The following is a 12,826-nucleotide window of genomic DNA, read 5'->3' on the forward strand; positions in this document are numbered from 1 at the left end:
TGCTAGTAACGGCTAATGCAGCCTTGAGCCACTGACCTGCAGCCACACAGGTCTGGTAAAAGTACTTCTTTCTAGCTCTACATACCAAGATTTGTTTCACTTTCAAAGTTGTAGTCTTCAGCCTCATGTTCACACAGCCCACTTTGGAGTCACTCAAAGTTTTATTTTACTTTTTATTCCCCCAACATAGGCAGTCGTACAGTGATGGAAGAAGTGATCAGATCTGCTACAGAAGTTTAAGTAGTAATGCCACTGTGTAAAATTACTTAAGTACAGCAAAAATCCTGCATTTAAGATCTTATTGAAGTAAAAGTACAAAAGTATTGCCAATCATTCTGAATAATATATATTATCAGATTATAATCAGTGATACATTAATGTGTTCACCACTTTAATGTTGCAGCTGGTGAAGGTGGAGCTGATATTAACGAGCAAGTGTAGAAACTGAAGGTGCTGTACTTTCATTGGGTCACCACAAGGTGTCAGTGTTTGATTTGAAGTCACTGAGCAGACGTGACTGGCGGGGGCTGGTTGGTTTCTAAGAGGGGAGAAGGAGGCAGTAGAGAGAGGGGAGAAGGAGGCAGTAGAGAGAGAGAGAGAGAGAGAGAGAGAGAGAGAGAGAGAGAGAGAGAGAGAGAGAGAGAGAGAGAGAGAGAATTTTAAAACTACCTTTATTTCCAATTCATCCAGTCAACATCAATCCTCTGACGTCACAAAATTAATTCATAACAACAACAAGTTAAAAATTGAGCACCAAACAGTCGTCTCTGACTGAACACAACACGTCCTTCACAGCCCAAATGTTTACAAACATGTCCGTTTTCCTAACAAGGCTGTAGAAAGCAAAGTCCACCCTGAGCCATGCTGCCAGCTGCCCAGTCAGCATCTGCACCTTGTCCTCAGGCCCCTACCCCTCACATGGTTCTTCCTGGTCTTCCAGATTGTTAGTTTGGCCAGTCCTGAGATGAAGTTCATCAGAGTGTGTACTGTCTGTTTCTGTGCAGAGCAGCGTGGACCGTAAATGAAAAGACTCAAAGAAAAGTGCTCTCCCAAATCCTGAAACCATAAATGTAGCCTGTTTAAGAGCAGACTCAGTCTAGAACACTGTTTCTGTCCGTGAGCAGAAGGGGCAGTTGTCCCCTGTGCCAGCATCGAGGTGCACTAGATACATGTTCGTAGCTATGGCCCCATGTACAATCCTCCACTGGAGGTCACCCATCCGTTTATCAACAGGGGGTTTGTACAGGGACCGCCAACAGCCCCTCGGGGAAGATCCCCTGCCAAAAAACTCTGTCCACCTCGACACCTTCACCCCCGCCAGAGAGCGTAAGTTTTTAAACCTTCACACTGATCTTGTAGGCTGCTTTTTTGCCCAGAGTCTCAAAGTCTCCCAGCTGTGGAGTTTTAACAGACAGCAGAAGGTCGTCCTCACCCTGTCACTGTCCCACTGAAAAGACATACTCATGTTCATCATCCCATTGGTCAGAGCATATGCTCTGAGGGCTCCTGGCAGGGAGGCACAGACCTCCTCCACCAGCCTGAGCAGCAGTCGGTTGGACCAGATGTCCAGTTGGTTGGCCAGTTCAGGGATGGAGAGCTTCATGAGGTGGCCCAGCTTCACGCAGCCAGCCTCTCTCAGTCTGGATTTCATGCTGGCTGAGGGCAGGACCTGAGAGGTGATGAAGGTGGTGGAAATCAGGGGCTCCTCAAAGAGCCACATCCCTGGATTCGCCACAACCTTCCTATGGACTGTGAAGATTTGCCACGCCTGTAGAACAGATTGGTAGAATGGAGTCAAACCAGTTAGATCAACTGATTGTTGCTGTAGCAGGAACAGGTGCTTGTCATATCCCAGCTGTCCTGCCCTCCTCAGCAACACACAGGCAGTGTCGATCCATGGTGGGCCAAAGCTGTAGAGCAGTCTCTGGGCCGTCTGCAGTCTGAAGGCTGTGATTCGAGCTGTGATGTCTATCAGGCACTGCCCTTCTTCCTCAACAGGCAGGTATAAAACTGCTGACCTCAACCAAGTGATGTCCCGACCAGAAAAAGTCCACAACTGTCCTCCAAATGTCCTCAACCAGGCTTCTGGGTGGAGGTAAGACTAACAGTCTGTGCCAAAGGGTTGAGGCAACCAAGTTATTGACAATTAGGACCCTGCCCCTACCCCCTATAGGAAAGCTGAGGTAGCAACCACTTCCATCTAGACAGTCACACACTCTCTCCATAGCACCCTCCCAGTTCTTCTTGATGAAAGCATCAGTTCCAAGAAAAACACCCAGCACCCTCAAACCTTGCCTGCCCCAGCTGAGGTTTCCTGGCAACTTTGGCACCACCCTGTCTGCCCACTGCCCAACCAACAAATCTTCACTATTTCCCCAGTTAACTCGTGCAGAAGATGCCCTCTGGAACAAAGCTAAAACATCACCCAAGTGCTCTACATCCCTCTGATTCCTGATCAACACAGTGATATCATCAGCATACGCTGATACCACCAGTGGGGGCCGCTGCGGCAAACCTGGTAACATTAGCCCTGATAGCCTGGATCTTAAAGTATTGAGCAGAGGCTCGATGGCTAAAGAATAGAGCTGTCCAGAGATTGGACAACCCTGTCTGATACCCCTCTGAACCTCCACTGGACAGCTCAGGCCACCTCCCACCTTCACCGAGCACAGTGCATCTTTATACAACAAACTCAACAGTGAAATAAACCTGTCACCAAAACCAAAGGCCCTTAAATTGGACAAAAGAAAACCATGGTCAACCTGATGAAACACTTTTCCTGATCCAAGGAAATGAGCCCAACATCAATGTTGCATAGTTTACACATGTCCCATAAGTCTCTGATGAAGAACAGATTATCAAAGATGGATCTGTCAGGTATGCAGTATGATTGATCTATGTGAATAATTAAGTCCAGGACGCTTCTTTAATCGGTTGGCGAGCACCTTTGAAAGCAGTTTATAGTCTGTGCAGAGTAAAGCCACTGGTCTCCAGTTCTTCAGAAGAGCTAGGTCTCCTTTTTTAGGAAGGAGAGAGAGTACAGCATGTCTGCAGGATGGAGGCAACAGACCCATCCAAGAGGACTCCCGCAGCACCTCCCACAGGTCAGCTCCTAAACACTTCCAGAAATGTTTATAAAACTCTGCAGGCAGCCCATCCAGACCAGGAGCTTTACCAGAAGCCATCTGAGTCATAGCAGCAGTGAGTTCCTCCAGGGAGATGTTGGTGTCCAGAACGGCTCTGTCCTCAGAGGTGAGCTGAGGACAGAGCCTGCAGCAGCTGGTCCATGCTGTTCCCTGTCACCGTCCTCCTCCTGAACAAGCTGCTGTAAAAGTCCACGGCGTGCAGTCTCATCTCTGCCGGGTCACTCGTCACTCGACCATCAGGGAGGCGGAGACAGACCATCTGCTTGGCCTGAGAGACCGACTTTTCAGGGTTAAAGAAGAAGGATGTGGGAGCATCCATGTCCTGAACTCTGGTGAAACCTGACCTGACTAAAGTACCCTCAACCCTTTCCTGTAGGAATGGGCTGAGCTCCTGTCTTTTCTGACAAAAACTGGGACTGTCTGTGCTATTATCAGTGGCTGTGCTATGTTCCAAATCCCTGATTTCTTTTACCAGATTGTGAATGACTTGTTTCACACTAGTTATGGAATGACTTGTGTATTGTTGACAGAACACTCGTATATGTGCTTTTCCCACCTCCCACCACTGACTGATGGACTCAAAGTCCCTCCTCCTTTCTCTCCAAACAGTCCAAAAGGTCTCAAATCTCTGGCAGGAATCTGCGTCCTGGAGGAGTCAAACATTAAAATGCCAGTATGACCTGTGTTCTGAATTCCCGGCTTTTCCCCAGCAGGTGGCAGCACCAGGCAAGGTGTCGAGTGGTAATTAAGGCATCGAAAGAGACACCTAAGAGAGCCTCCTGGGGTCCTTAAGGTGCATTATACTCCAACGTTTTTTCCTCCTCTTGCCTGGATCGTCAACGAGTGGACAGCATGTGAGTAGATGAGCATATGTAAGTTAGATGTGTGATTCAGTTCTTGGTTTTTGTTTCATGACACGTGGTGTTTGAGTCCTTGAGCTTTGTTCAGCATTGTTAGTTGTTGTACATCACTGTGAGGTGACTAATGACATTGTCCAGGTGTTCATGTTAATCCTAAGGCTAGCATGCCAACGCTAGTGCTATCATACTAGCGCTATTATGTCAACACTAGCGTGCTAACGTTAGCACGATAGCGCTAAGTCGCTAATACCATCATGTGCATGTTGGTACTTTTCAGTTCATTTTAAATGCTTGTTATGTTTATTTTGTGATCATTACGGTCATTTAATACTGATTCATGCTGAACATTATTTGTGATTGCAGAAACCATATGACTGTTCGAAGATACAGATTAAAGTTGAACTACATTTGAGACCCTGTTCCCATGTCACTCTCTGACTGGAGTCTACTGTAGATGTAGAGACCAGCAAGAATTCGTAAAGTAGACGCTTCTACCACCCAGCTTATTCTCAATATTGGTCCTTCGAGCTGGATGCTTCACCTGCAGTGGTTACAGCATGGCAGCGCAGGGTGCAACAGCAGCCCCAGATACAATGTTAGCTCAGAGACGGAGTAGGCATCTTCCTCCTTATTTGCAAGATTATCAGGTGACCCTGCCACTGTCACTGACAACGTCTAAACCTCTCAGTATCAGCAGTCGAGAGTTGAGGCCATCTAGTAGGCAACAGAGATCATCTACAACAGATGGCCAACTCCATACGAGGATTGGGTATCCAGGAGGTCTGTCACGGTGTCCAAGTGATGAGGTAGAGGAAGGGGAAACAGTCTCTCTCTCTGACCAGCTGCATGCCAGGCTGAAGCTCAGACAATCACCCCTACGTGGAAAGCAAGATAGCGGTGCCGTGGCCTCTTTGGAGGAGGCTCGCCTTACTAGTGGGCCTTCATCCGTACACAACGCCAGCTTCTGTGAGCTCCCCCAAGGCTCTCAACACTACAGTGCGTTGCATGCACCTGTTTACAGATCCACATCCCCGCCTAGCACCAGTATAGCAGTACCCGGTCTCCCAATACTGCCATCTGTGTCAGTACTGGGATCGTTGGGGTCAACACAGTCACTCATCCAGCAACCAGTGATGCTGACAGGTTATGGAGTGCCCTTTACTGCACCAGCAACGGTGCCCTCAACATTACCATTGGCAGTAGGCCCCATGCTCTCTGCCCCATCAGTTAATGTTAGCTTAGCACAACCATAAAGTCAATATGGAATGCCCTCGACTGGGTTCACAGAGGCTCAACCATTGACAAGTAGCCACCAACAGTTGCTTCAGCCATTGGTGACAATTGCGATTTATCCCCAACATTTCCCAACCTCAAGTCAACCAACACCAGTATATCCTGCCACATCAGGAACTGTACAATTTCTTAGGATGACGTTATTCTTTTATCCCACTCTTGTATATATACTTGTTTTGAATTTGCATTGCACTTGTTCTAATACTTTATACACTTTATTGATGCTGCTGTATATTGGAATTTCCCCTCGTGGGACTAATAAAGGAATATTGAATTGAATTGAATTGAATTGAATTGAATTGAATTGAATTGAATTGAATTGAACTGAATTGAATTGAACTGAATTGAATTGAATTGAAGTTCCAGTTACAGGTCCACCAAACCAGCCAACACAGCTGCATCAGTTAACATCAGTCGGGCCACCAGTGGCCTATCAGTCCGTATCTCCAGCTGCAGCTCAGCCACCATTCCCCCAGCCCTTAATTCCACTGGGTTCTCATCAGCCCCTGCTTGTACAGCACCTTCAGCCAGGGCAGCCAACCTACCAGCCAGGGTATCCCCAGTATAATCCCCTAGCCTTCCCCTTTGCTCCCGCAGCCCAAACAGTCCCTCAGCCACATTCAGCTACCCCTGCATTCCCTACTCAACCAGTCCTGGTACCAGCACTCCCCAAGTTGGTACATGATAGTGAGAAGGAGTTCACAGATTTGAAGATGGCACTGGACTATTTGTTGACCCCACATACTGAGCTGTCTGAACATTACAAATACCGAGTCCTTATGGAACACCTGGTGCTAGAGGATTCATGCCTTATTGCACGGGCTTGTCGTCACCACCCTCAGCCGTACACCGCCGCCATGCTAACCCTACAACGTCAATACGGGCAACCCCACAAGCTGGCACAAGGTGAAATTGCATCCATCCTGAACTCCCCTGACGTCAAAGCAGGTGATTCTAAGGCGTTTCAGAGCTTTGCTCTTCGTGTGGATCTCTTAGTAGGGATGCTTATGTCACTGGAAGGTCCAAATGGACTAGAGCTTATGTCAACTGGCCATGTTGACAAACTCTTGAATAAGCTCCCCAGATCACTACGGGACAGTTTCATTGAGCACTTACAAGCCCATGACAGACTGCAGCCTCACAGTCTCAACCCCTACAACTTGCATGACCTTGCAGAGTGGCTGAGAGTTAAAGCTGAGGGGCAACGGTTGTCTTCTAAGATGGCACAACGAAACCTACAAGAGAAGGCAGTAAGGGGAGATAAACCCACTAGTATGCACAAAGCAAAGAGCCAGCCACCCGTGTCAATCTATCATGGAAGTGATACATCTGCGGTGGCACCTGCCTCACCCACACAGTCAGTTCTACCCAGTCCTAAGCCAAAGAAAGCAGCACAATTCTGTCTCTTCTGTAAAGGTACAGACCACTATCTCTCACAGTGCCCTACAATTACCACTCAGACTGTTGACCAGATAGAGAAATGGATTGCAGAGGGAAAAAGATGCCGGAAGTGTGATCGTACCAATCACAAACCTGAGGCCTGTACACTTAAAAGGGCTTGCAGTGAATGTCAAGAGATTCACCTGCGAGTCTTGCACATCATCGCTAAACCAAGTCCAGGGGTGTACCTCATCACGCCCCTTGAGAGAACCTTCCTCACTCTCTCCAGACAAGGTGCAGGTGTTTATTTGAAGGTTGTACCAGTTATAATACGTAACAACAAGTTACTACACACCTGCGCCATTCTTGATGATGGTGCAGAGCGTACCATCATACTCACAGAAGCAACACATCATCTGGGCCTAGTGGGTCAAGCTGAGTCTATGGCACTGAAAACCATCCGTCAGGATGTAACTCACCTTAGTGGAGCATCAGTTAACTTCCACGTGTCCTCCACCATTCATCCTGAGCCATTTAATCCGTAATGCCTTCACGTCTAGCCACCTGTCTCTTGCAGATCAATCGTACCCTGTGTCCCTGTTGCAGAAGTGCTATCGGCATCTTCGTGGGATACCAATTCAGCCCTTGGATAAGGTCCAACCTCTTCTCCTCATTGGATCAGACAATGCCCCCCTGATCATTGCAAAGGAACCGGTGTGCATTAATCCTAACGGTGGGCCAGCTGCTGTTCTTACAGAACTGTGATGGGCCCTTCAAGGGCCTGATGGTCTTAAACCCCATCAGGCTTCTGCCAGTTGCTACTTCATCTCTTTCAGACCAAGCTTGGATGACCTCTATCACCATGTGGAACGCCTCTGGCAGGTGGATGTCCTACCCTTTAGGAGCGAGAAGCTTGTAACCCGTTCTTGACAAGATCAGGAAGCTATCAACCTCCTAGAGGAGCGCACTACCCAAGTAACGGTCAAAGGTGCAATGCGGTATGCAACACCATTACTCCGCATTAAAGGAGCTCCCTTGCTAACTTCCTTGCTAGCTCCCTTGCGACTACTGAAGTTGTGATGCCAACCCTTCGGAATACTGAACGACAGTTGGTGAAAAACCCTGTGAAGGCTAACATCTATGAGGAGCAGATAACAAAGCTGCTTGATGCGGGATGCATCAGGAAACTCAGTCGTGAAGAAGTAACCGAAACACCTGAATCGTGGTTTATTCCCCACCACCTCGTCGAGCACAATGGCAAACCTCGGCTGGTGTTTAATTGTTTGTTCACATTCCAAGGGCTCTCACTCAACGATCAGTTGCTGCCGGGTCCCACCCTGGGACCATCGCTTCTAGGTGTCCTCTTATGATTTCGACAATATGCAGTTGCAGTGAGTGGAGACATCAAAGCAATGTTTCACCAGGTATGTCTCCTACCCGAAGACCAAGTTCTGATGAGGTTCGTATGGAGAAACCTGAGAAGAGACGACCCCCCAGACGTTTACCAATGGCAGGTCCTGCCATTTGGGACCACAAGCAGTCCCTGCTGCGCAACCTTCGCGCTACACAAACATGTGCAGGACCACTTAGAGGGTAATGAAGACATCATGCAAGCCCTAGAAGAGTCATTTTATGTCGACAACTGCCTGCGGAGTCTCCCTACTACTGCTGAGGCTAAGGCCTTTGTAGATAAATTGCGCAGCCTCCTGGCAGTGGGAGGATTCGACATAAGACAATGGGCCAGCAATGATCAAACAGCAGTTTCCCATCTTCCAATCAAAGCCAGAGCCGACAGTGCTGAGTTGTGGCTTGTGGAGAAACACAATGGCCCCCAAGAACTGGCTCTGGGCCTAAGCTGGCACTGTCTCTCTGACAGGCTTGGCTATAAAGTCCGACCCGTAGAAGCATCATCCCCCACTCTGCGTCACATGTATCGGGTCCTGGCCACCCAGTATGACCCACTGGGAGTGATTATCCCCTTCACCACGCGGGCCAAAGTCCTCATTCAGCAATCATGGGCAAAGAAACGGGACTGGGATGATCCCAACCTTCCTCTTGACCTCCTGGATGCCTGGACCAAATGGGAACAAGAATTACCGATTCTGAAGAACATCCAGCTACCACGTGGGTATGTGTCACCAGAGCTCAACCCTGAAGTGACTGAACACAGCTTGCATGTGTTTTGCGATGCGTCCGAGCAAGCATACGGGGTGGTGGCTTACCTTGTAATGGAGAATGAAGGCAAGACCCATGTTGCCTTCGTGATGGCACGCTCTAGAGTTGCCCCCCAAAAGCAACAATCAATGCCACGACTGGAGTTATGTGCAGCTCTAACAGGGGCTCAGCTTTCATCTCTTCTACATAAAGAGCTGACGCTGCCCATCCACAGGACTTGCCTCTGAACAGACTCCACAACAGTTTTGTCTTGGCTGAAGTCAGAATCCTGCAGGTTCAAAGTCTTTGTTGAAACCAGAATCGCTGAAATTTAAGATCTAGCACAACTCTGTGAATGGAGGTATGGTGATTCGGCCAATAACCCTGCGGATGATGCCACCAGAGGCAAGACTCTGGCTGAGCTGGCTGTCCCGAATCGATGGATCCAAGGTCCTCATTTTTTGAGGTGCCATCCAGATGAGTGGCCAAAACTGCCTGGTTCACTAGAGGAGGAATAATCAGAGGAGCTAAAGAAAAGGATCTTCTTCAGGCTCACTCAAACTGCTGTCTCCCTTAAACCAGCTGACCTTGCGCAGTTTTCGACCTGGGCGGATCTAGTGAATGATACATGTCAATCCTTACATGGGGCAGCTACCGATAATAACAACACCCCAAAGGCTGATTACCGTGATGCTGAAATCCATCTTCTAAAGACATGCCAAGCTGATAGCTTCCCAGATGAGGTTAAGGCTCTCAAGGCAGGTAAACAAGTGTTACCCAGTAGTCGGTTAAATATGTCGTCTCCTGAGCTTGACAAAGGCCACCGGCCTCATCTGTGTTGGAGGCCATCTACAACACTTGGATACCAACGTCACTGACATACACCCTATTGTTCTTGACTGCCAACATCCGGCGACCAGTCTGCTCATCAAGACCATAGACACACAGTTACTGCATCCTGGGCCTAACAGAGTGTTTGCAGAACTCCGGCGTCAGTACTGGATCCTACGTGGACGGCAGGGCATTAAGCACCACCAAAGAACCTGCATGGGATGCCAGCGTGGGGGGGACAACCCAAGGTTCCAGTGATGGCAGATCTACCACCTGCCCGTCTTCGACTCTTCCAGACCATTTTCGTCTCCACAGGTGTTGATTGTTTCGGGCCCTATATGGTGAAGGTTGGACGGTGACATGAAAAGCGCTGGGGACTGATCTTCAAGTGCCTAACCACTAAGTGTGTTCACTTGGACCTGATCCCCAGCCTCGATGTCGACTCATTCCTTCTGGCATTGCGACATTTAATCACCCGACATGGTACTCCCTCTAAGTTACTATCGGACCAGGGAACGAACTTCCTCGGGGCTGACAGGGACTTGAGGGAGACCTTTGCAGCGATGGAACCACAGCTACATAAGGATTTAGCCAAGTACCAAGTCACATTCCGCTTCAACCCCCCTGGAGCTCCCCACTTTGGAGGCATGTGGGAGAGAGAAATCCGCTCCACAAAAAATGCTCTCCAAGTGGTGATTGGGACTGAAGCCCTTCCGGAGGAAGTTTTACTTACCCTTCTGATTGAGGTAGAAGGTATCCTCAATGCTAAGCCGCTTGGCTATGTGACATCTGACATTGCAGACTCTGACCCTGTCACGCCCAGCATCTTGCTGATGGGGCGGCGGGACGCGTCATTGCCTCAAGTGACCTATGCCCCAACATCAATCACCAAAAACGATGGCAGCATAGTCAACTAATGGCTGATCATTTTTGGTCACAGTTCATTAGGAACTACTTGCCCACCCTCCAGGTACGACAGAAGTGGGAACAACCAGCTGAGAATATAACCCTGGACTCTGTTGTGTTAATTGTTGATCCACAGTTGCCTTGTTCTTCTTGGCCTGTTGGGAAAGTTGTCAAGGTCGACGTCAGTCCTGATGGCTGTATCAGATCTGCTGAGGTTGACGTCAATGGGCGGACCTATCATCGTCCAGTGGCCCGGCTTGTTCCCCTGCCAGCTATACCAGATGTATACCAGTATTCATGGACTTTACATAATGGCCACACTGCCATTATGGGGGCGGCTGTTCTGAATTCCCGGCTTTTCCCCAGCAGGTGGCAGCACCAGGCAAGGTGTCGAGTGGTAATTAGTTAAGGCATTGAAAGAGACACCTAAGAGAGCCTCCTGGGGTCCTTAAGGTGCGTTATACTCTAACGTTTTTTTTCCTCTTGCCTGGATCGTCAATGAGTGGACAGCATATGAGTAGATGAGCATATGTAATTTATATGTGTGATTCAGTTCTTGGTTTTTGTTTCATGACACGTGGTGTTTGAGTCCTTGAGCTTTGTTCAGCATTGTTAATTGTTGTACATTACTGTGAGGTGACTAATGTTAATGCTAAGGCTAGCAAGCCAATGCTGGCGCTGTTATGCTAGCGCTATTATGCTAGTGCTATTATGCTAACGCTAGCGTGCTAACATTAGCACGATAGCACTAAGTCGCTAATACCATCATGTGCATGTTAGTACTTTTCAGTTCATTTTAAATGCTTGTTGATATTGTAATGTGCGTTGCCCTTTGTTTCCAATTAATGTAGAACCAAATGAGCAGGTTGACAGATAGGCTGCCACCACCTTTGACCGGGTTGGTCCGGTGTCAGAGAACTGAGAACAAATACTCCCGAAACCCCACGTATGGACAATAAACCACTTTATTTAACAAATAATTCATAAGCCACACAGTTTCTTTGTGAGAAAAGCAGAGAACAGACCAACTCCTTACACATCCCCCTCTCCTGGTCCCCCCCACCAGCCAACCACCTGCCCGGAGTACCACAGCAGCCCAATCACCAGTTACAGGTAAGCACACAATGGCATGCAAGCACACAGGTCACGTCACACGAAAGAAGATAAATACACTCTGAGTAAAACAAGGCTCACCAACCAGTTTCACTCTAGATTACCGCACACCTAATTTCACCCAATAAGGGACGAGTGATTAACTGGGCGGGACCTGTATCGCCACCTGTCGAAGCGCTCACCTCCTCTCAGCTCTTCACAAATACGCTGCTGTGGAAATTCGATTAAAAGGTATAAAAATTACATTTAGACAACGGAAACTGGACGCAGACAATAACACACAGGACAGATACATAACACCAACTTTTACAGTTTAAAACGTCAAGTCCACTTAGCTGGCCGGGTGGCCAAGACCCTCCCCCGGGGTCTAGGCTTTATGGCGCTGGTCCGACCCGGCTCATACGGCAGGAGCCCGTGGCGGAATCGCCGGTCCAGCGCAGAAACAATGGCGCGGCTGACGGCGTGGCAGACGCTCCCAAACGGAATCGCCGGTCCAGCATGGAGATAATGAAGTGGCTGACGGCGTGGCAGACGCTCTCAATTGAGGCTGGGCAGCGGTATGGCACTCCTAACTCCCCGTTCCCTGACTAACCACAGCCCTATCACAAGGACAGCTTTGGCCTACACTAGCTGTCTTCGCCACCGGCAGCCCTAAACAGCTACGAACGGCACCCACCCTCCTCCCTTGAGTGCAGCAACGGCTCGATCGGGAAAACTGCCCCGATGTCTTCCAGCTCCGCTCCCCAGCGACACCCTCTTGCTTTCTCCGTTCCCTCTTATCAGTTCACCTCCCTCATCACCTGCAGCTGAGAGTCATCAGTCCAGCCACCGGCGGCCGCCACAGTTTTTGGAGCAGGTGAGACTCATCAGTCTCTAATTGTGATCCCTGTTTCCCCAGGCAACACAACCTCAGTTCACTACAATATGTTTATTCTGTGATCATTATGGTTATTTAATACTGATTCATGCTGAACATTATTTGTGATTGCAGAAACCATATGACTGTTCGAAGATACAGATTGAAGTTGAACTAAAGTTGAGACCCTGTTCCCATGTCACTCTCTAACCGGAGTCTACTGTAGATGTAGAGACCAGCAAGAATTCATAAAGTAGACGCTTCTACCACCCAGCTAATTCTCAATA

Source organism: Chaetodon trifascialis, chromosome 4 (assembly GCF_039877785.1).
Source record: "Chaetodon trifascialis isolate fChaTrf1 chromosome 4, fChaTrf1.hap1, whole genome shotgun sequence".
Lineage (NCBI taxonomy): Eukaryota > Metazoa > Chordata > Actinopteri > Chaetodontiformes > Chaetodontidae > Chaetodon > Chaetodon trifascialis.